This window comes from Canis lupus, chromosome 17 (genome assembly GCF_003254725.2).
Source record: "Canis lupus dingo isolate Sandy chromosome 17, ASM325472v2, whole genome shotgun sequence".
NCBI lineage: Eukaryota > Metazoa > Chordata > Mammalia > Carnivora > Canidae > Canis > Canis lupus.
This window is the reverse complement of record NC_064259.1, coordinates 58,216,768-58,241,344: the sequence shown is the minus strand read 5'-3', so window position 1 is coordinate 58,241,344 and position 24,577 is coordinate 58,216,768. Positions and strand designations below refer to the sequence as shown.

At 43.4% G+C, this 24,577-nt stretch overlaps 1 protein-coding gene across 2 annotated transcripts in view; it reads left to right on the top strand.

The window, feature by feature from the left end:
• The window catches only part of GJA5 (gap junction protein alpha 5), a 40,032-nt gene that overhangs the window by 6,428 nt on the left and 9,027 nt on the right, over positions 1 to 24,577 (top strand). The window contains exon 1 of one of the 2 annotated variants that reach the window (XM_025453280.3): positions 16,156 to 16,309. The exons of the other annotated variant lie outside the window; for it this stretch is intronic. The gene's annotated coding sequence lies outside the window, so the exon portion shown is untranslated. Of the gene's footprint in view, positions 1 to 16,155; positions 16,310 to 24,577 lie in introns of those variants that run through there. 2 annotated transcript variants of the gene reach the window in all.

The window sequence follows — 24,577 nt, the reverse complement described above, 5'->3', positions numbered from 1 at the left end:
TGTAAGAACACTGGAACCCGGAGGGATCATGCAACTTTCCCAAGGCACCACAAGTGGTGGTGCTGGGGGTAGGATTTAACCCCAGCAGCCTGACTCGAAATTCTCATCCTGAACCTCAGTGGAGTCTAGCCTCTTAGAATACTTAGAGCCTCACATCACGTCTTTAGTATTTGTGAGAAATTGGCTTTTGCTTTTCTCCAGTTGATCTCAGTTTCTCAAAGTTCTTCCGTATTTGGAATCTTTCCTTTGTTGTCTTTCGAGTTAGCTTTTATAGGCTTGGATTTTATTCCCTCAGAATTTTGTCATTTGGGGGTTTCCTGTTCAGAAATTATTAATTCTCTTATATCTGCATTTCATTCGGTCTTTTTGTTATAGATATCTAACAACTTCATTGTTCTACATCTGTTATTTAATTCTTTTTGCTCCTAGCTTGCTTTCATCTTCCCCTTGCAATGGTCAGAGGGTAAGCACAGAGACTTGAATGTCGAATTCTTGGCTAGAAGTCACCTCAGGAGTCCTCCCTTTTTCCTCTAACAGGACGAAGCAATAAGAGAACATCTGTGGGTTTTATCTCTTCACATCCATACCCCTCCTTCATCAGCATAAAAAATTCTGCTTTGAGGGACATGCTCTTTCCCTGTTGATGTTAGGGGGAGCATGACATGGTGGCACCACATGGCCTCGGCTTAGATCCCAGCTCTGCCACTAGACTGTGCTCATTTGGACTGCTAACTCAAACTCTCCGTGGTTCGGTTTCTTAACTAAATAGTATCCTCTTCATAGGTTTATTGTGATAAGAAAATGTGTGTAAATATAGTGCTTATAACAGTGCCTGGTAGAAAATAAACACACCACGAATATTAGTGTTTTTTTTTTTTTAAACAATCTTTCCAAGGCTAGGCTGAAGGAATGTTCTTTCCTGGAATTTGAATCCTTCACAGAATGGCAAAAAGACAGAAATCCATTAGAGCTAATTTATTTGGGTATTTGTGCCCCAAAGAAATGGTTAATTCGTTCCTGTTCCCTGGATCCTAGGCAGTCCTTCTGGTTCTCAAATCTGAATCTTCAGAAGTTTTTTGTTGTTGTTTTTTTTTTTTTTTATTCTGCATTCCACTCCCAACATTCTTCCAACAAATGTCCCCCCCTCCTCCTCATTTTCCTCTTCCTCTCCATCTTTCCTCTCATGTTCCTTCCATTTTCTTCCCCCACCCCCAGCCTCTCTCTCCCTCCTCCCCAAGCCTAAAGTGGAAGCTTTGGTTTCTCACACTTTCTGCCAAAAAAGCATCCCATGAAAATGGCTCCTTAGCCTTAGCCTAAATACTCCCATAAAACAGCTCCCTCTTTTTTAAATTGACAACCTCTGAAAGTACCTTTCTTATACTAGGCAGAAAGCTTTTATAGGACTCTGAAGCTAGAACATTTGGTTTTGGAGGCTGGCTCAGTCATTTACTTACTATGTGGTTTGGGCAAGTTGTCTAGCCTCTATGCCTTGGATTCTTCACCTGTAAAATAGAAGGTAATAATAGTAACCATTTCATGGTATCGTTGTGAAGACTTGATGTCGTGATACTTGTGAAGCACTTCGATTTCCAATAAGATTAAATTCATGTTAACCATCCTCTTTCTCCTCGTTCCTACCATAGATCCTAGCTCCACTCTTTTGAGCTGCCCCGAATAAGGCAGATCTTCCTCTTAGGCCAGTCTTTCAAATACCAGCATGCTCTGTTCATGTCCCTCTTTCCTCTGGGTTCAGTATGCCTGACTTCCTTCTGTCCTACCTGTGGACTTCTTCCCATCAGGCCAAGCCCCTCTTTGTGATCTCAACTGATCAAACTAGAAAGATCCAAATCTGTCTTTGACTTGTCTACCTTATTACTTTATCAAAAGTAAAACACAAATAAACCTCTTATAGGGCTTCCCCCCACCCCTGGGGATGGTCTGTGCCAACAGCTTCTGGACTCTAGAGTCTTTGAGCACCACTTCACTACCTGGGCCTGGGGATAGAGATGCGATCAGGAGGAGAATGGGCATGAAGGCATACAGGAACAACAGCAGTGGGAAAAACTTCCCGCCTCCCCTACCAGTCCCCACCCTGGTTTATACAGAAGCTGACCTGACATATTTCCTGCACTTTGCCTGTTCTGTCCTACAATTATGGGCACAGCTCCATGCTAAGCTGTTCCTGGTTGTTGACATGCTACTGGCAAGCCCTAATAGTTTCCACTCATTGGAAGAGCTCTCCCATGGTATGGGAGAGCAAGAGTCTGATAATAATATAGGTTGCATGGCACTTTGTGGTTTGGAACACATTAGTTCATTACAATATTGGGATGGATTTGTCCCGGGCAGAACAGTCTTTTTATAAAAGGAATACTTGTTTTACAATGAGGACTTTAGCTTTGAAGAGGTTAAGGGGATCTTGCCCATTCACACAGCCACAAGTGACAGAGCTTGCATTTGAGTTGAGCTCAGAGTTCTTTCTGACATACCTTGGGGCTTTGGGGCTGCTGTTGGATTGTTGCTGTGAGTGTGTTACTCTGCCCTGGAGGCCACAGGACCTCCAGTAGCTTCTTTCTTAATGGTCACAGAGACACCAAGAACCGGGTGGCCTGAGGCCTATAAGTAGGTCTAGCCTATTCTACTTATAAGTAGGGGAAACTTTTGGATGTAGAAACATAGTAACTTGAAAGATGCATGATGTTTAGTAAGGCTGCAGGGGTGTCCTCGAGAGAATGACAATTGACTGGTGAATTGGAAGATGTGTTGTTGGAGGAATCAAGATATAATGTCTATTTATCCCTTTACTTACAAAGTCCAAGGGAGCCTTCTGATGAAGGTGCTTATTCTTAGGGCTCTTTATGGAGATTCTAAAGAAAATAAGTTATTTGCTGCCATTCCATTTGGATTTTCTTGGATTTGGGCAGTCTTAGGGTGAGAGAGGAGCCCAGGATTCCATGGGAAAAGACTACTGTGGTGTTCTGCCCAGCTCTGCCTTCAAGCAACTATGTGTTCACCCAGCCCTGGACTGGGAGTAAGACTGAAATTCTTGGCCCTGAGCTCTGCCTCTAATTGCTGGGGGTGGGGAAGCTAAAAGCAGGGAGCAGGGAGCCAAAGCAGAAGTGATCTTATATTGGGTGTGATCCAAGATAGGGCAACTAAGAAATCATCCTGTGAGTCCCTGAAAATTGGAAAACAATCCTGACTCATCCCGTTGTTTGGCTCTCTCCAGAACAAATTAACGTGGCTTGCAAAGCTCCTAAAAATCTGGCCCTAAACTCTGACTTCTTTACAAGCCAAGTTCCCACATACCTTTTGGTCTAACAATGTAGAATTATTTAGTGGTCTTTAAAAATGCCATCTCTCTTTCTTACCTCATGCCTTTGCTCATGCTGTCTCATACTGCCCGAGATGTACTTCTCCCCATTTCTCCATCTGGAGAGCTTCTACTCACTCTTCAAGACATACCACAATGTCTTTCCTTCTGTGGAGCTCCCCTGGCACTTTTGTGACTTGCCCCATTCTCGGTTCCTACAGCCTTCTGACTTTAGCTCTACTGTGGCATTTCTCACATTGTCGTGTAGTTGATTTTGTGGTTGAGTGCACGGACATTGAAATCAGCTGCCTGGATTCAAATCCTAGCTGTACCACTAACCAGTGTGTGACCCTGGACAAAGTCTCTATTCTTGCTTCCCTCCTATGTAGAATGGGGGCACTAGTACTTATACTGAGTTATTATGAAGATTCAATGAGCCACCATGTATTAAGGACTTAGATCACTGTCTGGCACTGTGTTAGTATTGTTGCTTCTGTTATTATCATTTGTTTGACAGTCATGCCCGTCAAGGTTCCCTCCTATTCAGGTCAGGTATATGCTTCAACCATCATGATAAGGCCACTTGCACATCCATGGTTAATAAGCCAGAACTAGAATGTGACTTTCTCTCTCTGCACCCTTGTGTATAGGGTGAATAGATGCCAACGGGCAAGGTTCCTAATTTCAATTTCCTTCAAGGTCAGAGCTCCACCTTGATCCTTTTTATAGCCTCTGCCATCAACTTCCAGCATGTATTGCCCAGCCTCCGCAATCTAGATATAGGGATATCCTCCTAGACATGGCGAGCTAAACCAAGACACCATTTTTCTTCCAACTAGTTCTCCACACCCATGGAATTCTTGGCTGGCAACACCACTCATTTGGCTCTCAGAGGGGTCTGGGCACCCCAGACACTTTATGACACCTTAGGTTTTGGTGACTTTTAATGTAGATGTCATGTTTGAGTCACTTGTACATCTGGTTCCCAACACAGTACTAAACTCAGTGGGGTTTTTAAATGAATAAATACATGGATAAGTAAGGAGTAGGCCATCCATTGCCATTAACATACCCTCTACTTTCCCACAGTATAGTGGCAGTGTGATTGGAAGCACCTGGGCTTTCCCTTATTGTCAGCTGAAACCATCCTGATTGAAACACGCCTCCAAGTGTTTGCTTACTTCTGTTCTCCTTACCTGGTATGACCTTGAGTTTTCAATACAGTGCCACCAGCTGGAATAAAAAAGGTCTAAGGACATATTTTGTGCTACCCAGAGAACAACTACAAGAGCACATATAAAGTTGAGCATTCAAGTCAAACTTTAGCTTCTTCCAAGCTTTGGCTTGGTATAGAGAGAACCAATTGTCTAGAATCATAGACACTGAACTGGAAGGAACAGTCACTGTAATCTAACTCAATCTCTTCTTTTTACCAATATGGAAACTGAGGGCCAAAGAGCATGAGTGACTTCTCAAGTTCACTTGACTCTAAGTGTCAGTTAGGACCTGAGCTCAGGTCTCCTAAGTCCCTGATCAGCACTTTTCTCCCTGGGCTCTCACTGTTCCATCAGCCTTTGTGTCTTGCACATGTCCTCGCCTCCATGGGCAGAGCTGCTGTTCAATTCCAGGGATACACTGGAGAGCACTGAACCCTGGGCAGGGCTGGAGGCAAGAGGCACAGGAGATAGTTGTTTTGGGAGCAGCAGGCCCCACGGAGGAGGCAAGAGTTTTGACAAAGTTTTGTTTAGCTGCTCAGGATTTAAAATTCTACCCATGTTTCCCCATAGAAATCCCTTCTCAAGATTTTTGCAGAGTTTTCTCAGGCTCTGTCAAGGTCACTCTTATCTCTACTTATTCACCACTCACCCAGCCACTTCCTTTTGTGTTTTACATGTGGTGGGGAAGGGGTTGGTTGATAGGGAGCCTAGTATTTTTTGTTTTGTTTTGAATTGTTCAGAAATTCTGCTTTTTCCCACGAGCTGTTTGCAAGGCTTTGAAATGAGGGCTCAGAATCACATGGAGTAACTCACTCGGGGCAGAGAGGGAATATGTTAGTAGCACAAATTACTTTGTTTTAGAAATTCAAAAGGGTACTACTTACCTTCAACAAGTGATATTTATAGTATCAAAAAATTGAAATGCCCAATAACAGGGAGTGAAATGAATGTTGGTAAATCCAAAGAGTAGGAAACTGTGTAACCCAAGGACTCAACAAGGGAAATAGGAGACATACCAGTCTAGGAGGTACCACACAGGTGTCAGTCTTTGCAAATTCTAGTGTAGTGGTAACATTCTTCTAGACAGAGAGACACAAACAGATTAACAGATTGTTTTGCCTTTGGGTGCCATTTCCTTCACTATACTCCTGATAATCATTAAAAAGGTGAAGAAGATGTATATCTATCAACATAGAAAATGTCCCTGACATATTGTTAAGTGAAAGGAAATCAGATTACAAGACAATGTTCATAATACAATTTCAGTTTTGTAAAAAAATTTTAATGATACAAATGTGGTGAATAAAAATAGGTATCAATATGTTAACAGTGATTATAGGGGATTTTAAGTCCTGTTTACACTTTTTCTGTACTACCAAAAAGCATAATATGCTTTTACTTTTGATACTTGGAAAACACTAGAAGGGTTAGAAAAAATAAAGCTTTCTATTTGTGACTGGGGCCAGAGATTCCTTTATGAAAGAGATATTGTGGAAGGGGTCAGTTCTTTCATTAACAAAATTAGGAGATAAGTATATGTTATTTCCCTTCTCTGTGAAGAGAAGGAGGCAGGAAGATGCCAGCCTCAGTGTAGTGTGGGATAGAGACTCTTTGGAAACTCTAGAGAGGGGGATGTATTCCTGGAGTCCCTAGTCAGTACTTGGCATCATTATTTCCCATCCTGAGACCATCTTAACTAGGTTGTTAGAGTCTCCAGTACTCTCAGCGCTGTAGTTAAGCAACATTATGCCTTAAATAAGCTTTTAGGGTCTAGCCTGGGAAGCTACCTACACTTTACAACATTATTTCTACAGGAAAATGTACTCCAAATAGCACATCACCAATTTACATTGGGGCTTTTAGGACACAGCTGTTTTCAGTTTGGAGACCTACTTGGCCTTTTCCTCTTTATTCACTAAGTATTTGAAAAATCCCTATTAGTTTGTGAAAGATTGCAAATTTAGGGACAAATCCCTTGGTTTATGCTGCATTTGTTAGCCCAGCACCTAGTCAAAGGGTTTTCAAGACTGAAGGGTTCTTGGAGATTGGCACCACTAACAAATTTTTACTTCTCATTGATCAAGTTGGCTGGAGACACCCAGGGATCACTAGTTATGCTAGTGATTTATGTCTTCCCTAGCACTCTTTTTCTTATTATGGTGGTTAATTTTATGTGTCAACTTGACTGGGCTAAGGTCGCCCAGATAACTGGTGAAACATGATATCTGGGTGTGTTTGTGAGGGTGTTTTCAGAAGAGATTAGCATTTGATTCAGTAGACTCAAGTGAAGAGATCCTCTTCCCTTACCAATTTGGGCAGGCATCATCTAATCTGTTGAGGGCCCAAAAGAACAAAAAAGTAGAGGAAGGGCAAATTCTGTCTCCTTGAGCTAGGACATCCATCTCCTGGATATTTGGATATTGGAGCTCCTGATTTTTGGGCTATTGGATTCTGGAACTTACATCACAGCTTCCCTAGTTCTCAGACCTCCAGACTCAGACTGAATTATATCACTGGTTTTCCTAGTCTCCACCTTGTAGATGGCATATTGTGGTATATCTCAGTCTCCATAATTCCTAATTTCCATAATTGTAGAATAATAAGCTATTGTGTGATCTCCTCACCCCCACCCCAAGTATTAATATATACTAGGAAATGTTATGAGGCAGCTTAAAGAGTGCTGACCTTGGCATGATTAAAGTTAGGTGCTGGCCTTTGGTAGTTGTGTGGCTTTACAAGTTATAAAAGGAAGGGATGGACGACCTGATCTCAGAGGGCCTTTTCGTATCCAACAGGTGAAGACTGGACTGAGAAGCTCACCTCATATCTGCGCAACAGATTTCAACCTGTTTGATAAGAGGCTTCTAGGTCAGGGAAAGGATAGGTCATGTTGACCTCTGTTAGATTTATCAGCCATTTCAATTACCTTGGAGGTTGGTAAAAAAATAACCTTTCTTGAACTTCTCAACCTAGAGCAGTGATCTTTAACTTTATCTGGATGAAGAATGCTTTGTGAATAGATCAAGACTGTGGTCCCTCTTCCCTAAAATTTTGTGTATGAATGCAGGGGTTCCTAGGCCCCATGAACCTCACCATAAATCTTCTAGGGATCCATGCATGTAATAGAAGATCCTTTGGCTAAAGTCCAAATCAGCAAGTTCATGATTTGGCCAGAGGTGTTTAAAAATAGCTTAAGAGCAAAAGTTTTACGTATCCTCTCAAAACCCTTCAGGATCTAGAGTCATCACTAGATCTTGGAGACAAGTTGTATCAGGACGCAAAGAGGTGTTTTTCTTTAGTTCTTAATAGGTTAAACTCCAGGGACTTTCAGCTAAGAGACCCAGCAGAGGTCAGAGGATCTGTTATCAGTTAATTGGTCTGTTCTGCCCTAAGGGAAGTCCCCAGATTTCCTCAATTCTTTGAAAGATCTGGCTTCTGCTCCTGATCTTGGACAAGCTGCCTCACCACTGTGGGCCTGAGTGTCCTCATCTGACGTAGTCGCCCTTTAAGTTCTTGTCAAGCTCCAGTGTTTTGTTATTTGTGAGTCCTTGAGATCGGTGTGGCAGAGACAACCCTCTAAGAAGTCATGATTCTGGATCATAACTTTGGTCTGCTCCTGTCACTGAGGGAATGCCTGTCCACAGAAATTTCTAGAACACCCTGCCTGAGAAGCATCTAGCTTCCCAGAGGCCTTCAGGGGGAAGGCAAGGAACAGAGTTGGTTTTTGTTTGTTTGTTTGTTTGTTTCCTGCTTTAGGAAGAAACTTATTAAGGGTCATCTTGAAAGGCAGATGTCCACAGGGCACATATCTGTAACGAAATGAAACTCTCCTCTCACCCTGAGGAACAGGAGAGACAGGCTAGCATTAGGGATTTAGCTGTGCTCTGAAGAAACAGAAATCTCTTCTCTGCTCCCAGACATTCTCCCATTTCCATGACTCACCTCCTCTCATTCCAGAAAGTCATGCACAGGAATTAATTTATGGGCCTTGTCCAGAGGTCTTTAAGTAAACAGTGCTACCAGTCCTTTTAGCTACCCAGACATGCTTGATTTCAGGCCCCAGGGAGGAAGCTAATGACTTGTAGTTACTTGGCTATTGTTTTCCGAAAACAATTTGACTTCCTTTCTGATAGCCTCAGAATTCCTTCTTTACAAATTAAGATGCTGGAGCCAGGGAAGGGCTGAGCTCACCAGCTTGGTAGCACAATGCTCCAGGATAAGATTACCTTTCTGTAACAAGTTACAGAGGCTCCTTAGAGGCTGGTGGGCAGGCAGCTCTGGGGATGCAAACCCCAAATGGGAATGGAAGGGACTTCTGGGCCTTTGCTTCTCTCTTGAGATCTTACCTCCATTCCTTGGCATGTAATAATAATAATGGTGTATAATGTCCAAAGAACAAACTTGTGAAGACAATGTTATAACCATTTTATAGATGAGAATGTTGAGGCTCAGTGGTTTGCCCAAGATTACACAACAAGTAACGGACAAGGTTGAGGGTCCATCTTCAGTCTTCTGACTCTGAGTTATGGCCTCTTTGAGAGAGACATGTAGATCTAAAGAGAAGCCTTATGTCTAAAGTTGACAGATTTTTGTCCATCATCTGAGAACTGAGTCTTCATGTTAGATAAGAGTCTATATTTGAAATTCACTGGAGATGGGGTTTAAGTGATAGATCTCCATCCCTTTTCCTCTCCCCCCTCCACATACTCCAAAGTTGGGGTTGGGTTGGGTCCAGTGTTAGGAGAGCTATTTTTGAACCTTCCTCCTGCCAGAAAGATTTGGGGAACACTCAACAGAGTGTCCGGTCCCTTTTTGTCAATAAAGAAGATTCCCCACAGGCTTTCTCTAGCAGTGTGGGCCCCATTACAGAGACATGTTAATTTTTTTTTATTATGGCGCTTCTGGGAATTTTTATTTTTGAAGAGAAGTAGACTTTCTCATTTTTTTGCTGTTGTTAACCACTCTGCCTCGACCCCACTACTACTATCACTAAGAAGGAAACCTGGTATAGTAGTGCCCCCTTACTACCAAGGGATAGTAGTACCAAGACCCCCAGTGGTGGATGCCTGAAACTGTGGATCGAACCAAACCCTATGTATACTATGTTTTTTCCTATACATACATAACTGTGATAAAGTTTAATTTATAAATGAGGCAACTAAGAGATTAACTAATAATAAAATAGAGAAATTATAACAATATACTGAAACAAAAATATGTGAATGTGGTTTCTCTCTCAAAATAGTATTGTACTGTACTTACCCTTCTTGTGGTAATGTGAGATGATAAAATGCCTGTATGATGGAGTGAGGTGAATGATGTTGGCACTGTGACATAGTGTTGGGCTGCTATTGACCTTCTGATGATAGGTCAGAGGGGTATCATCTGCTTCTGGACCACAGCTGACCACAAGTAACTGAAACCACAGAAAGCTAAACCATAAATAAGGGGAGCTATGTAACACACTTGTACCATTTTGTACACATGCCCTCTTTTACACTCACTACATTGCATTCTACTTATTGCTGCTCAGGACTCTCTCCTCAGCCATGGGAAGTGTCAAGGTGAGGGCAGGGACCTGCGTCTCCTTTACCTTTGTATGCCCTGTCCTTGCACATAGCATGTCTTCAGCTTACCTTCACTGAATTAATGATTAGCAAATGAATGACTCTATAGGGTAGGTGCTATTCCTCAGACTTTGGAGGGAGATGCTGTGAGGGAAGTGTAGTGTCACCTGGAAAAGCAGTTGTTCTGTGCTCTCAGGTACAAAGGGAAGGTTACATTTGAATCACACCTTTGGATGTCTGTAGTGTACAATCTATGTGGCCAGATCTGGTGGCCTTGTTCAAAGGAGGCAATGAAGATGGGCATAATAGTTATAGCTATAATAATGATAACACCATGTTCCCATTGTTAATCATTTATCAAATGATTATTTCTTTCAAAGTAGTTTCCCCTCTATTATTTAATTTTAATCTTCAGAACAGATGCAGGATTCATTATATGCTATATGTATGTATATATATATATCTATATCTTTTTTTTTAAGATTTTATTTATTTATTCATGAGAGACAGAGAGAGAGAGAGAGAGGCAGAGACATAGGGAGGGAGAAGCAGGCTCCCTGCAGGGAACCTGACGTGGGACTGGATCCTGGGTCTCCAGAATCAGGCCCTGGGCTGAAGGCTGCACTAAACCACTGAGCCACCCGGGCTGCCCATATGTATCTATATCTATATGGGTATGTATATATATCTGTATTATATATATGAGAGAGAATATTTATTTAGTACTCACTACATTCCAAACATGATATATATCTCATTCAGCCTCCATAACCAACCTCTAAGTTTCATAGTTACTATATTATTCTCATTTTAAAAATAAGCCAGATGAGGCTGCCAGGCAGAAAAAAATTTCCTCTACCCTTTATGTTCAGTTATTGGAGGCTTGAGAATTAAAGTGACAGAAGATAGATAACAGGGGGAAAAGAGGTTTATTCATATGCATAGGGAAACTAACAAAAGTAGCTAGCTCACTAAAAGGTTAAAGGTTAAACTTAGTAGTGAAAAGGGAGGAGGGAGAAAAGGCTTCTATGGGAAGAACAAATCGGTTTCTTTAGGAAAGACAAATGAGGTTTTAGAACAAATGAGAGATAAGAAAGTTTGTGACAATGTTTGTTTACGCAGGTGCAGTGGTCTTTCTGTCTTCTTCATGGCCATGCAACTCCCTCCAAAGAGGGGATTTATGGCAGCCTCATTTCCCAGAAGTTGCTGCTTTTAGTCAGATAAAGGAAGTTCCAACAAGGCTTCTTCCTGTGTCTGATGAATCTCAAATGTCTTCAGCTTACAATAATCTCCCTACCAACTCTAGGGTTTCAAATAGTTCTCCACATGGCAAAAGAGGGTCATATAGCTGCTGAATGGTAGGGCCAAGATCTGAACCCAAGTACTCTTACCCACAAGGTTATTTGACCCAAGTCCTATCCATTCTACCATGAATATTTAGCTGACTGAATGTGACATGAAACTTTGAAGAAATGGAATAATCTTAATCTTCTAAATGACTCTTATCTTCTATAATAATTTGACCCTAGTAGCTAATGTTGAAGCTGGACATTAATTTAGAAGGAGGTGTAAACTTTGTTGTTGAATTAGGTTTTGAACATTATTGTTCAAAATGTTCAAATGTTTTGAACATTATTGTCTAAATTATCAAGACAGGCATGGGATTTTGCATCTCTATTTTATATGCAAGAAAATGCCTCTATTTTGGCATGATTTGTCTGAGGGCACCTGAGTTAATGGCATATTTGGTAGAAAGTTTCCTGACCTTGTATTTTATTATTGTTGCCAATATACCACCTAGTATCATACCTTGGGTGTGACTGAGAACACTTTTCAAAAAGAGAAGGGGAAAAAGGAGAAGCAAGTCTTCCTCGGTTCTTGTGAGGTGAGTAGGTGGGGATAGACCAAGGATGCATAATTTTTTAGAGGAAAAAGAAGTGTGCTCAAGGTATTCATTGCAACTCTAGATGTTGCATATAATGATATAATAACCAAGATAACATCAAATTCACAGTCTTCTTGCCTTCAAGGACTTCCTTTCAGATCTAGAGGGCAAAGGCCATCCCAAGATCTCCTAGACAAAGGTCTTATTTTTGTCATAAAATGAAATCCCTGGTCCAGGGACTCCAGAACTCCAGTGAGGCTGCATCCAGCTGTTGCCTTCATGCCCTGAATTTAGTGGGAGAGAGTCAGGCTTGGCTGATACTGGATTCCTCCACTTTTCTCTCCTCTTCTCACGTCTGTCCATAGAGGCCACTTGCCCACACTCACTACAAAAGAGTTCTTAAGTTTGGGATCCCAAAAGATCCCATCTGCCTTAAGCCCAACAAAAGGTATGGATGTGACTTTGAGCTTTTCTTTGGGATTAAAATTTGAGATGTATTGAGAGTAGATTCATAGACCAAAGCACCAGGGGCAAGGAAGTCTGTGTTTCTTTTGCTTCTTGGAACAGGGTGTTCTTGCCCATTTTAGCCACTATCTGGAAAGCAAATGTCTTAAAGGGGACGGCGTGTGCCTGTGGTGTCTGTATCTCTACCGGCAGAGAAGTGTGACCTCAGCCCACTAACCATGGCTCCAATTACCTCTTTATGACCTCCAGTGAGGCATGGGGGACTCATCACTCTCATAATTAGATGCTGACAGAACTTATTTGTATGTGTTATGGTTGTAGATTCTAAGGGAGGGGGATCTTTAAACATCTGGACTACAGTGTCTTAGGAAAGAAACTTGGGGAGTCAGAGATTCATTGGGTAGAGGGGACATTGAAAAGTCTCCTCATCTGCCCTCTCGCCTCTAAGGAGAAGCAAAAAAGAAGTAGTTTCAAAATGCCACCTTTAAAAGACTTGTACAAAGGTGATTTTGCCTCTGTCTGGAAATCTCAGATGGAGCTAAGCCACCTTCATCGTCATGGTCAAATACAGGTTTCTCTTGCCGTTGGAGCCCATTCTTCTTGTGGCATCTGCAGGCCTGTTGCTCCCACCTGGACGGCCCTGTGCCCTCCGCTCTGACCAGAGCGGGTTTCATGAGAATTCCTCTATAGCCATGGTGAGAAAGTGCCTTTTTTCCACTTATTAACTGAGTAATCTTGTGCAATTTACAAAACTTCTCTGAATTTTCTTTTTTATAATACAGAAATAGTAATGCTCTATCTACCTTGTAGTGTTGTGAGGTGAAAATGCTCAGTACATAGAAGGCCTTTAATAAATGTGCCTTGCCTTTTCTCCTTCACTAAAACACAACAAAGAAATCATACCATATGAACCTGTTTTCCAAAACATTTTTTCCTCACCTAACTTTTTTATATCATCATGCATTGAGCACAAATACATATTGAATACTGCCATTTATATTAATTGTTTTGTCTACATAGCTGACTAGAATGCCAGCTTCTTGTGGACAAAAAAATGGCCCTTCTCTCATACTTAGCATAGGCTGCTCCACAGTGGCCAGCAAATCCTTATCCAGGAGACCCTGACAGATGGTTCATATGATCTTTAGAAGGTCATCCTCTGTTTTTTCATCTCCAAGTAGAAGAAGGTGAAGAGTGCCTCACATAAACCCTATCACATAGTAAATGTTGAATGAAGCCTATTTTGCCATCCTCTTCTACAGCCTTTCCCTTACAGGTGTTGTTGACCAATTCTTTGACTTCCTCTCCAGGTCCTCTCTGACTTTGGTCTTATTTTTTTTAATGGGTAAGACCTCTTTGTAAACCAATGTAAGCCAGAAGAGGCAACACCTCTTCTTCTATCAGCAGTGATATAGGAATTAATACTTCACTGAATCTTCCCTGCTCCCAGATTATCTTTCTTTTTTTTTAAATTTTTTAAAATTTTTATTTATTTATGATAGTTACACAGAGAGAGAGAGAGAGGCAGAGACACAGGCAGAGGGAGAAGCAGGCTCCATGCACCGGGAGCCCGACGTGGGATTCGATCCTGGGTCTCCAGGATTGCGCCCTGGGCCAAAGGCAGGCGCTAAACCGCTGCGCCAGATTATCTTTCAACTGAGAGTTATGCGTTCTTTAAGTAGCGAATCTTCTGGGTGGAGATAATAATGTGTTTCCAGGAGCCCCTGGGTATCATAGAGTGACTGGGATATAGGGACAAGGCCATAGTGTAGGGATAATCTCTGTTGTGGAGAAGAAACTGGTATTATCAGAGCTCTCTATGGTTTCACATGATAAATTCTATCCTAGGAGATTGGCCCAGCCATGGTAAGAACAGGCAGGAAGAGACTGCTATCGTATTGTGTTGATTGTGCAGTGACATCACATCATGGCATTTAGCATGCACCAGACATTGTCCTAAGTGCTTTACACATATTCATTAGTCCTTATGACAACCCTAGGAGGTAGTTATTATCTTCAGTTTATAAAACTGAGATGCACAGAGGTTAAGTTAACTTGCTCAGTATTACAGAGCTAGTAAGTGGTAGAGATCTGCCGATTCAAACCCAGACAAGTTAGCCCCAGACTCTGCTCTGATGCTACAAAGGAATAAAAAGAAACTTGACTAAGGGATCCAGAATCCAGAATTTGTTTTCAATAGGGCTGCTGCCTCCCTGGACAGAGGAGATTTGGCCCCACATTCTTTCCCCTCTTGCCGACCCTAAGCTTATTCACCCATGAAAAATATCACCCACTAAAGAAACAAACAGCTTTTGCCAAATGTTGGAATGTGTGTGAAAAGTGCTATTTGTGATGGTGATGATGTGGAGCAAAGGAACGGATCTGGGTTCTGGTTCTGCCTTTGCCACCTACTTTACTGTGCGTGACACTGACAAGTGGCCTCGACTCTCTGAGCCTCACTTTCCATGGCTGTTCCAGATGATCTCTGCAGATTTCTTCTTGCTGTCATAACATGTGGGCTCCTGGTCATTGGTTTGTCTCTGTTCAGTCCACTTACAGCAACCTCTGTTGTAGATATTTGTCACACTCCCACTGGGTCCATCTAAGTGCTTAATTTAAGGAATTGAGAATGAGGCGAGCTTGAGGGGAAAGGTGCCTCTCAGTTTCTAAATTTGCTTACCTGTGATATATGATCTTATAAGAGATAAGCTTACTTCCATCCACTGGATTCCAGCTGAGAAACCTGTATGCTTTTCTAGGAGCACAGAAGTGAATTTTGGCTTTGACTAAAACTTCTGATCCCAACCCTACCATTTGCCAACTGGATTACCATGATTGAATATCCTCAAATGTAGGAATGTCTACCTTGTAGAATTGGAAACTGGAATGATTAAGTGAAATAAAAATTGAATATATAGGGATCCCTGGATGGCGCAGGGGTTTGGAGCCTGCCTTTGGCCCAGGGCGCGATCCTGGAGACCCGGGATCGAATCCCACATCGGGCTCCCGGTGCATGGAGCCTGCTTCTCCCTCTGCCTGTGTCTCTGCCTCTCTCTCTCTCTCTCTGTGACTATCATAAATAAATAAATTTTAAAAAATTGAATATATATGTATTCTAGCACAGTGTTGGGCACATAGAAGGCGCTCTCTTTCCTTTTGAGAAAGGGGAGAGAGGCTTATGATCCTGGTCAGTGGGAATGCCCTCTCTCTGTCCTTTGGAGCTCTCTGGTTACCCCCAGTGTCTATTCTGGGTGCTGGCAGTTGTGAGTTGTGAGACTGTTTCCAATGCTAGCTGGAGGGTGGAGGTCCCAAAAAGACCTGTTCCATGAAGGAACATTCTTTTTCTCTGACAGCAGGAAAAGGATGGAGAAAAGAGATCTCTTGGGTAATGCCAGTTTTCCCCTGATGCCCCAAGACAGTGATGGCCAGAGGAACCTGGGAGGCTCTGTGGAGCCTAGGGAGGTAATGTGGCGTGCCCCCCCACCCGCCAGGGAGAAGGAGGGTGCCAGGACTGTGGTGACAATGACAGTGGAGGGAGGGCGGTGGAGTGGTGGGAAAGACATCTCTGTCTCCTTGTCTCCTCCAGAAAGAGCAGTGAGAAGAGACTGCAGGGAAGTAGAGGGAAGAAAACTTTTGAAGTGAGCAAAGATTCTAAGAGCAAGTGGGAGAGCAGGGAGGGAGGGACCTGGGGGAAGGGGGTGGAGAGTGAAAGAGTAGGAAGAGTGGGAGGAGGGAGGGCGACAGACACAGAGTCAAAAGGGGGTGAGAGAGTAACTGACAGGCTGAGAGCTGAGAAGAGTGGGCAGTGGAGGAGGCGGCTGGGAAGCCTGTGGAAATTCCAGAGAGGAGGACCAAGGAAAAGGTAAGGATAGATTTGCTTTTAAGAGATGAAACTACCAGTTGATGGGAAGGAGCCAGAAGAGAGAGCCTGGAATTGCAGGCTGGAGAACAACAAAGCTCCTTCTCTGTACCTGGGGGCTTATTCTCTCTATCCCTACTAGTCACTGGGAGAGTGAGGTTGGGATATATTGAGGAGGATGGTTGTGAAGCAGCAGAGAAATTACTCACTTGATTTATAAGGAGCTGTAGAAATATGAGTGGAGGGCCCTTGGAGTGGGTCTACCTCTGGCGAGTTGCTGCCCTCCAGGGGCATCTTCCAAGCAGCTCAGCGGTCCATTTCCAAGAAGTTTGGTTAAGATGGAATTGGCCCTTTAAAAACAAAAACCATCAGTGTTTTACTGTGCTTCCTCTAGGCTTGGAATCTTTTTTGAAATGCTTTCTGCAGCATCTACGGGAGTGTTTTGATTTTTCCCCCCTAAGGCATGTTGGGTGGTTTAAAAATATTCCCTGCTTAGTTTCCTGCAGAGTATCATGTCCCCGCTGTGTACTCTGAGCAATCTGGCCGCCACGCACTCTTGCTGTCGGGGGAAGGAGGCTAGTGAAGACCCAGAGTGGAAGTGGAGAGAGATGCCCACTGATGGTCGCCTTTCCTCCTGGGTACAGGGTGAGGTAGATGGCTGCAGGGCACAAAAGTTTCTGTTAGCAACCTGACCTTTCTTGTGAGCCAGTGGCGAAAGAACCCAGATTGGGGGTTGAGATACCTGGGTTATGGTGCCGTGAGTGGCTGTGTGTCCTTGGGCCAGACACTTCCCCTTTCTGGGCCTCAGTTTCCTCATCTAGAAAATGAGGGGTTTGCAGGTGACCCCGGTGGCTCAGTTGGTTGAGCATGCCGCTCTTGATCTCGGCTCAGGTCTTGATATCAGGGTTGTGAGTTTACTCCAGCGTACAGTCTACTTTAAAAGAAAGAAAAAGAAGAAAAAGAAAAAGGAAAGAAAGAAAGAAAGAAAGAAAGAAAGAAAGAAAGAAAGAAAGAAAGAAAGAAAAAGAAAATGAGGGGTTTGAAGTGGAAAGATCCCTCCAGTTCTGTTCAGCAGTAACATCGTACAAGGTTATGATTCCTTAGGCTCAAATATACCATGAAAAACCATGAAAAAGGGAAGCTCAACACAAAGATTTCACATCTTTACTGTGCTCTTGTTCACTTTTAACTTGATCCCCCCTCCCAGTATGCCATCATGTGGAGGGATTCCTGGTGTTTCCTCCTCAGCATCTCACAGGGCTCTGGCACACTGGGTCTGACTGGCCAGAGACAAGGAAGGACAGAGTGAAGAGCACTGGACAGGGAGTCAGGAGACCCAGGTGAAATCTAGCAAAACTGGAGAGGAGACAAAACCAGTATGTGGAGGTGTAGTATCCTCGTTTGCCAGGTGGCATGGCTCACCACTGGGGACACCAGCTGGTATTTATAGGCACCCCAGCCTGACTTTCATACCAGTGGGCCTTCATCTTTTCCGCCCAAGGCCTCCAGAGTTCCGGCTCAGCTCGAGAACCTGATTCATTGCTCCCTAGGGACAGCTCTGAACTTTCCACCTTCCAGCAGGTTCCCCAAGGCAGCAGGGCTGTTTGGAGCCTGCTTCCCTGGCGTCCCTCCACATATTTTCCTTACTCAGCAGCTGCCAAAGAGCAGTCTCCTGATCACGGTGTGCGTAACAGAGAAGAACTGGAGGTGTGTTCCCTGGCTTCCAAACTGGTACCCTCTGGCCATCCCTTCACCCAGGTACATAAAGTTCATCGAGCCACAGCAGTGACACAATTGTGTTGTCCTGCTTTGCCACAGGCCTAGAACCCCATGGATGTTCTTGCTGGGCTCTTGAAAGTGGTTGTTGTTCTTGTCTCCTAGCTGCCTGACTCCTATCCGCGCTCTAATCCTTGCCAAAAGGCTTAGGCCATTAGGACTGGAAGAGGCCCATTAGATCGCCTGTCCATTTCTTTGACTAACAGTAAAAACAAAGTCTAGAAAAGAAAAGTGACGCACGAGGGATGACGCAGTGAGTCAGGTCAGTTTGGTTGGGAGAACATCCTGTTCTGCTCACTCACACCCAGGCCCCTCTGACTTCCATCCTCAGCTGTGTTTTCTGAGCCTCCGTTTCTCCCTAGGCCTCCCTGTTTCTTCCATTTAAGTATCTCTACCACCTTGTTTCCTGGCAGCAACATTTACTTGCTCACCTGCTCCTCATCGTCTCTGCTGGCTGTTGGGGGGGTGAGTGTGGTGGAGGGTTCTGGTCTCTCGGCCGGCAGGGTTACCACAGTGCAGCCTGGCCTCCTGGGGGCTCCAAAGGTGAGAGATGCCCATTTTTCCAGGAAGCTTCAAATCTCCCCGCTGACTCCCTTTCTATAGTCAGAAGCTGCGGGTTCTTGGAGAATGATAGCTTGATGCCACTTTGTGATTCAGTTGTTTCTGGATGTTAGCAAACCCTGGGCAAGAAAAAATCAGTCACCTTCATAAAGAAAGGCACTCAGGAGGTCTCAGAATCAGAGGTATTAAAATAGCACAGAGGGATCTTAGAGTTTATCTAATTCAGGAATTGGGCAGAAGGAAGAGCCTGGGCATCTGGAGTCACATTTGGGTTAGAATTTCAGCTGTGTGACCTGGAGCAAATTATTTAATATCTCTGAGCCTCAGTTTCTTATTTGCCAAAGAGATTAATAAATGCCTTTCTTGTAAGATTTTATAAAGATTAAATAAAATAATGTAAAATAAAACGAAGTTTTCCCCACTAACCAACATTTGCTTTATCCCACCTCGGTTTTACAAAAGACCTATGTTACAGTACCTGCTTTCACTGGTGGAAATTTCACTTTTATGAAATGGTCATTGCTTCTTCGTTTTATGCCATTTCAGCTTACAAATGGCTTCATAGAACACTCTACTTTTTTGGATAGTGAGGAAACCTGTATTTAAAATGGCTATAGAAGGGATCCCTGGGTGGCTCAGTGGTTTAGTGCTTCCTTCGGCCCAGGGCATGATCCTGGAGACTCGGGATCAAGTCCCACATCGGGGTCCCTGCATGGAGTCATAACAGACACAGACATAAGCTCTGTGTCTCTCATGAATAAATAAATAAAATCTAAAAAAAAAGAAAGAAAGAAAGAAAGAAAGAAAGAAAGAAAGAAAGAAAGAAAGAAAGAAAATGGCTATAGGGGCACCTGGGTGGCTCAGTTGGTTAAGTGGCTGCCTTTGGCTCAGGTCATGATCTCAGCATTTTGAGATCGAGCCCGGAGTTGGGCTGCCTGCTGGGTGGGGAGCCTGCTTCTCCCTTTCCTTCTCCCTGTTTGTGTTTTCTCTCATTCTCCCTTTCTCTCTCAAATAAATAAATAGAAGATTCAAAAAAAAAATAAAATGGCTATAATATATTAAGTGCTCAATGAACAATAGAACAATAGGGTAGAATTCAGGTTGCCTGGTTCTCAGTCCTCAGCCCATTTCTCATTTGATGTAAAAACTTTCCCACAGTGAAGGCTCACCATGACATGTAATTCTAAGAATGTACTGCTTGGTTTTTATGACCACAGATTTTGTTTTCTGGGACTACTTTTGTTGATCTTTAAGCTGGAGGTGGGGTCAGAAAATATAGCTTTGTCTTTTGGCTTTGCCACTAACTTGCCATATTATCACAATTGGCCAAGTCACAAACCCCCTAGATGTTCTAACTTAGAGCTAAAAGGGCCACTTAGAGCTAGCAACCATCCAGCTTGACTGCTTTCTTTTACGTGTGAGCAAACTGAGGCTCATGGAGGGGAATGTCTCATCTAGAGTCACAGAGAAACAGCTGGGACTCGAAAGAGCCCCTCTTTCAAGGCTCTTGTTCACAGATAACTTCCAGAAAATCTTTTTCTTTTTTTAAGATTTTATTTATTCATGAGAGACAGAGAGAGAGAGAGGCAGAGACACAGGCAGAGGGAGAAGCAGGCTCCATGCAGGGAACCTCATGCGGGATTCAATACCAGAGTCTGGGATCATGCCCTGAACCAAAGAGAGACACTCAACCACTGAGCCGCCCTGGTGTCCCACTTCCAGAAAATCTGGAAAATCCATCCTGGCATCTTCATGATTCAGAACTTCAGGAGAGGCCAGGTGTGGTTAGCGGTTGGGATGGCCCTTCTCCGCAAGTGACCAGTTTCTCTACCAAGAGGAACTGAACCAGCTTCACACCTACTTTCCGGATGTGCCTTTGGACTGCGTGGTGATCAGATTCAAAAGTGCTGCAGCATTTCAGAAGGCAGGAGTTACACGAAGCACACATTTTATAGTATGGACTTGTATGCAGTCTATCTCCAGGCCCAAAGACTTGACTTAGAAAAGTCTGGAACCACTCTGGACCAATGACAAGAATAAGAGGGGCCTGATTTGAGTGGAGACTTGTACCTCCCTTCTTCTCCACTCTTGTCCCCCAGGGTCTGAATGCCTAGTGAAATAACAAATGCACAGTGAAATTAATATCCTCCCCACCTCCCGTGTTTGCCTCACCTCTGACAGTCACCTTCCCCCACCCAGTGTCTGGTGAGCATCCTTGTTGTGTCACCCTAACCAGCCTGCTGCACTGCCAAATTCTGCATCAGGTTGGCTAGTTGGATCATACTTGAGAGGAGTCTTTACTGGAAACATTAGAAAATAAGGAACTAACATATTGAGTGTCTACTATGTGTCGGATACTGTTCTGGGCGCTTCCATACGTCCACATATTGTTTAATCCCCATGAATAAACATTCCCTTTTTTCAGATGAGGAGGAAACTATGAGGCTAAGTGACTTGCCTAAGGACGCACAACTGGAGCACGGAAGCAGGGTTTGAATCCCACTATTCCGTAGGAAACAGGGGGCCCACCTCTGATTTTTGTTTCAGTTGTTCTTGTTACAATTTGACATCAATGGAACACCAGAGCCTGTTGTTTGGCCCGCCAAAAACCCGGCAGTAGACACTGCTGCAGCCAAGAGCACTTAGTGGCTAAAAAAGGAAATAACTTTCTATATGTGAATTCTGGCCAAATGGTGGCAGATGCTGAAGAGTCTGGGAATCCTGACCACTGTGGGCTGAGGGCTTCGATGGAATCATTAATTCTAGGAACAGCATATGCAAGGGATGGCTAGCCAATAAGCCAGGGGCTAAAAGGAAAACCCTGGGCCTCTTAAGGGAGAGTGGGAAAAGCCCTGCCTGGGGAGCTAAGAGACCAAGCAGAACTCAGGTCACAGGTTTGTCACCAGCTGTCCATGCCAGGGCCTCTTTGATTTTCTTCCCCTTTTAGAGACACAGCAGGAAGGTAGGCTTTGGAGTCAGGCACACCAACTGCGAGACACTTATGCAGCATTTGCCACTTGTGTGACTTTCTACAAGTTACTTGACCTTCAAGCCTCAGTTTTCTCAGCTGTGAAATGGGATACTAACTACTTTCCTAGCAGAGTTAATATAAAGGTTAAAAGTATAGTTGTAAATGTGTCACACATGGAAAACACTCAATTTAGTGCTATCTGTTATCACTATTACTTAAGTTCCCTGGACCCTGGTCTTCAGCTTGTATTAAAATAAAGGATTGATTTTGATTAATGTCTAGATTCCTTTCAGCTCCACCATACTATGAATCTATGACAGGAAGGTGGAAATAATAAAGAATAATAATAATAAGGAAACCTAAGTGTCTCATAAATATAATTTTCATTAATAACTGCATAGGTTTTAATCAACCTCTAGGAGTAATTAATAAGAACCTCTCAATATTTCATTAAAATCGAATATTTCCATTTGCCACCACCTCCTACTCATGTCCAGTTAAGTATTTCTTCTCCTAACAATTTAACAAGAAAATTACTTATCCCAGCATAATTCTCCTTCCCCACTTTGCTCCCTTTCACCTCCTTGGCTTTGAAACCATTGTCTGCTAGCTGGGTGTTTCTGAGTGAACCACTCTGTCCTTGCTAGAATAAAATAATGTAATTGGGAGAGGTTAATTATCTGCCATTGGCTGGAGTCAAAGGAAAACAAAAGTGACACTTCATCTTCTCCATCTGTCTCCTCTCATCTCAGTCTCCCTCTCTCCTCTTCAGTGATCAAGGTTCCGGGGTACAAGCCCCCACTGGACTTCTGAGAAAGTTGACCATAAGGCCTAGCTCACTAGCTGTAGCTGTATCACCTACCTAGTTGTTTCCCCTGAGGCTACCCCAAACCTCAGTCAGGAAAAGAGTAGAAATTCTAAATGTGAGAATTACCCCCCAAGCACTTACAAATCAACTCCATCAGTCACCTGCAACACTCACCTTCTGTCAAAGTGGCCAGCCTCTGGTAAGGTTTTTTTTTTTTTTAAAAAAAAGGAACTTTAGGTTATTTAGATAGAATCTAGCACAGTTGTTAAGGCAGGGGTATTGCTGTCAGACAAGATCAGAGCTGGGTTTGGTCTCCAACTCCACCACTTAGCAGCAAGTCCCCCTCAAGTGATGTTGCTTAATCAACCTCTCTGAGCCCGTATAAAGGGGACAATCAAATGAGAAAAAATATATCAAGAAACTCATAGAATGTCTGGCAAACAAAGAGGTCTCAATAGTTTAATTTTATTATTATCATTATCACCGAGATTTGTTTCTTGTTATGTAACTTAAGATAAACTGGGAAATGGAGCTGAGAATCTCCAAGGATAATCAAAATTGCTGAAGTAGCTGAAGATCAAGACCTCTTTCTTCTGCAATCTTCCCTATTTCTCCCCATTTTAGTGAGAAACTATTGGGGGGAGGGAAAATCAGAAAGATGTATATTAATGAATAAGTTACAAAGGAATTCTGAGATGATGTTATATTTGGTGCTTTACTTTATAAAGCCACCTTTGATGTCTGGCATAGCACTGGAGCTCAATAAATACTTTCTGAACTGGGTTGCACTCACGTGATATTCTGTCCAAGGATCCTTTAAGTGAGGCCCTTTGGGTCCTTTTACAACAGAATTCTCTTACTTGGGAAGCAAGTCAACCCTGCTCTGTACCACATTCCATTGTGTCAGGAGTGGAATTCTAACATGGGCCCAGAGTGCTGTTATTATTACTGTAAATAACAACCTTTATTGAGAACCAGAGATCTGTTAGATAATGTACAGAACATGTGTCATTGTCCAGAATTAGACTCAGACTCTGTGGAGTGGTCTTATAATCTAATTTTGACAAACTTGGGTGAGCTCCCCAGTGATCTGTGGGGAGGAGGTAGGGAAGAAATAGTCCATGGTGAGCAGATGTGTCTCTGTTCTAGATACACCCAGTCCTGCTTGGCTGAGCCGAGGACTTTGTTTCGGGCAGAAGGAAGGCTCAGTGACTTCTGTCTCTCCAGTGTTCTAGTCACCACAGTCATTGTTCAGGTCCCAAAGGTCACATCCTAGGGAGCCCATCTACTGACATTAGATGTTTTGAGTGAGCTGAATGTTGTAATTCGTTTACTGTTGTTGATTTTTAAAAGTGCATGAGTCAGCCTACCAGGTGCAAGGCACAGTATTAAACACTAAGAGGGAAAGGGGGGTCCAGGGACTTAGGGGAAGGCTACAATGATGAACAAATATGGGCCTTGTCTTCAAGGAGCTTAGGGTAGAGTTAGAGAGATAATACACAGTCAGTAGAGCAAATAATTCTCATTATGTGTTTGAAACCCTAATGGTTTTACAGTTCAGTCCAAGGCCCAGCTGCTGACCTGGGGTGGGGGTGGGAGGCAAAGAAATTAGAAAAAGTGCTATGTGTGGCTCCAGAGGATAGAATAAAAGGAAGAGAATTTTCAAGGCATCCCTCTGGTAGCTCCCTGCTCACTTGCAATATGCTTTCTTGAGCCGGAGAGACAGGGTGCTGTTTTAGGAGTGTACTGGGTGGCACCTGTCAGCCTACCTAGTGTAGGCTGCAGCTACTACTAAAGGGCTGCCACCAGCAGGGTGATTATTGACTGGGCCGTGCCTTATGTCCCCACCCCATTTGAGGGCTGTGTACCATGAAGGGTCTGCCCACAGGAACAAGTCATGTACTGAACATGGTCTATCGTAGGGGTTGAGAAATACTCTAAATTCCTAGGCATGGCCTCCAAAGCCCTCCATCCTATTCTGCAGACTACTTCCCTGTTTTGCTCATTGTCCTCTAAAACCATGCTGGTTTTCATTCACTTGGTGGATTTATTTATGTGGTTGCCTTTTTCTGGAATGCCCCCATCTCTCCTGCACCTCTCTCTACTCCTCACCTCTACAAACTTTACCTCTACCTAACTCCTACTCAGGGGTTGC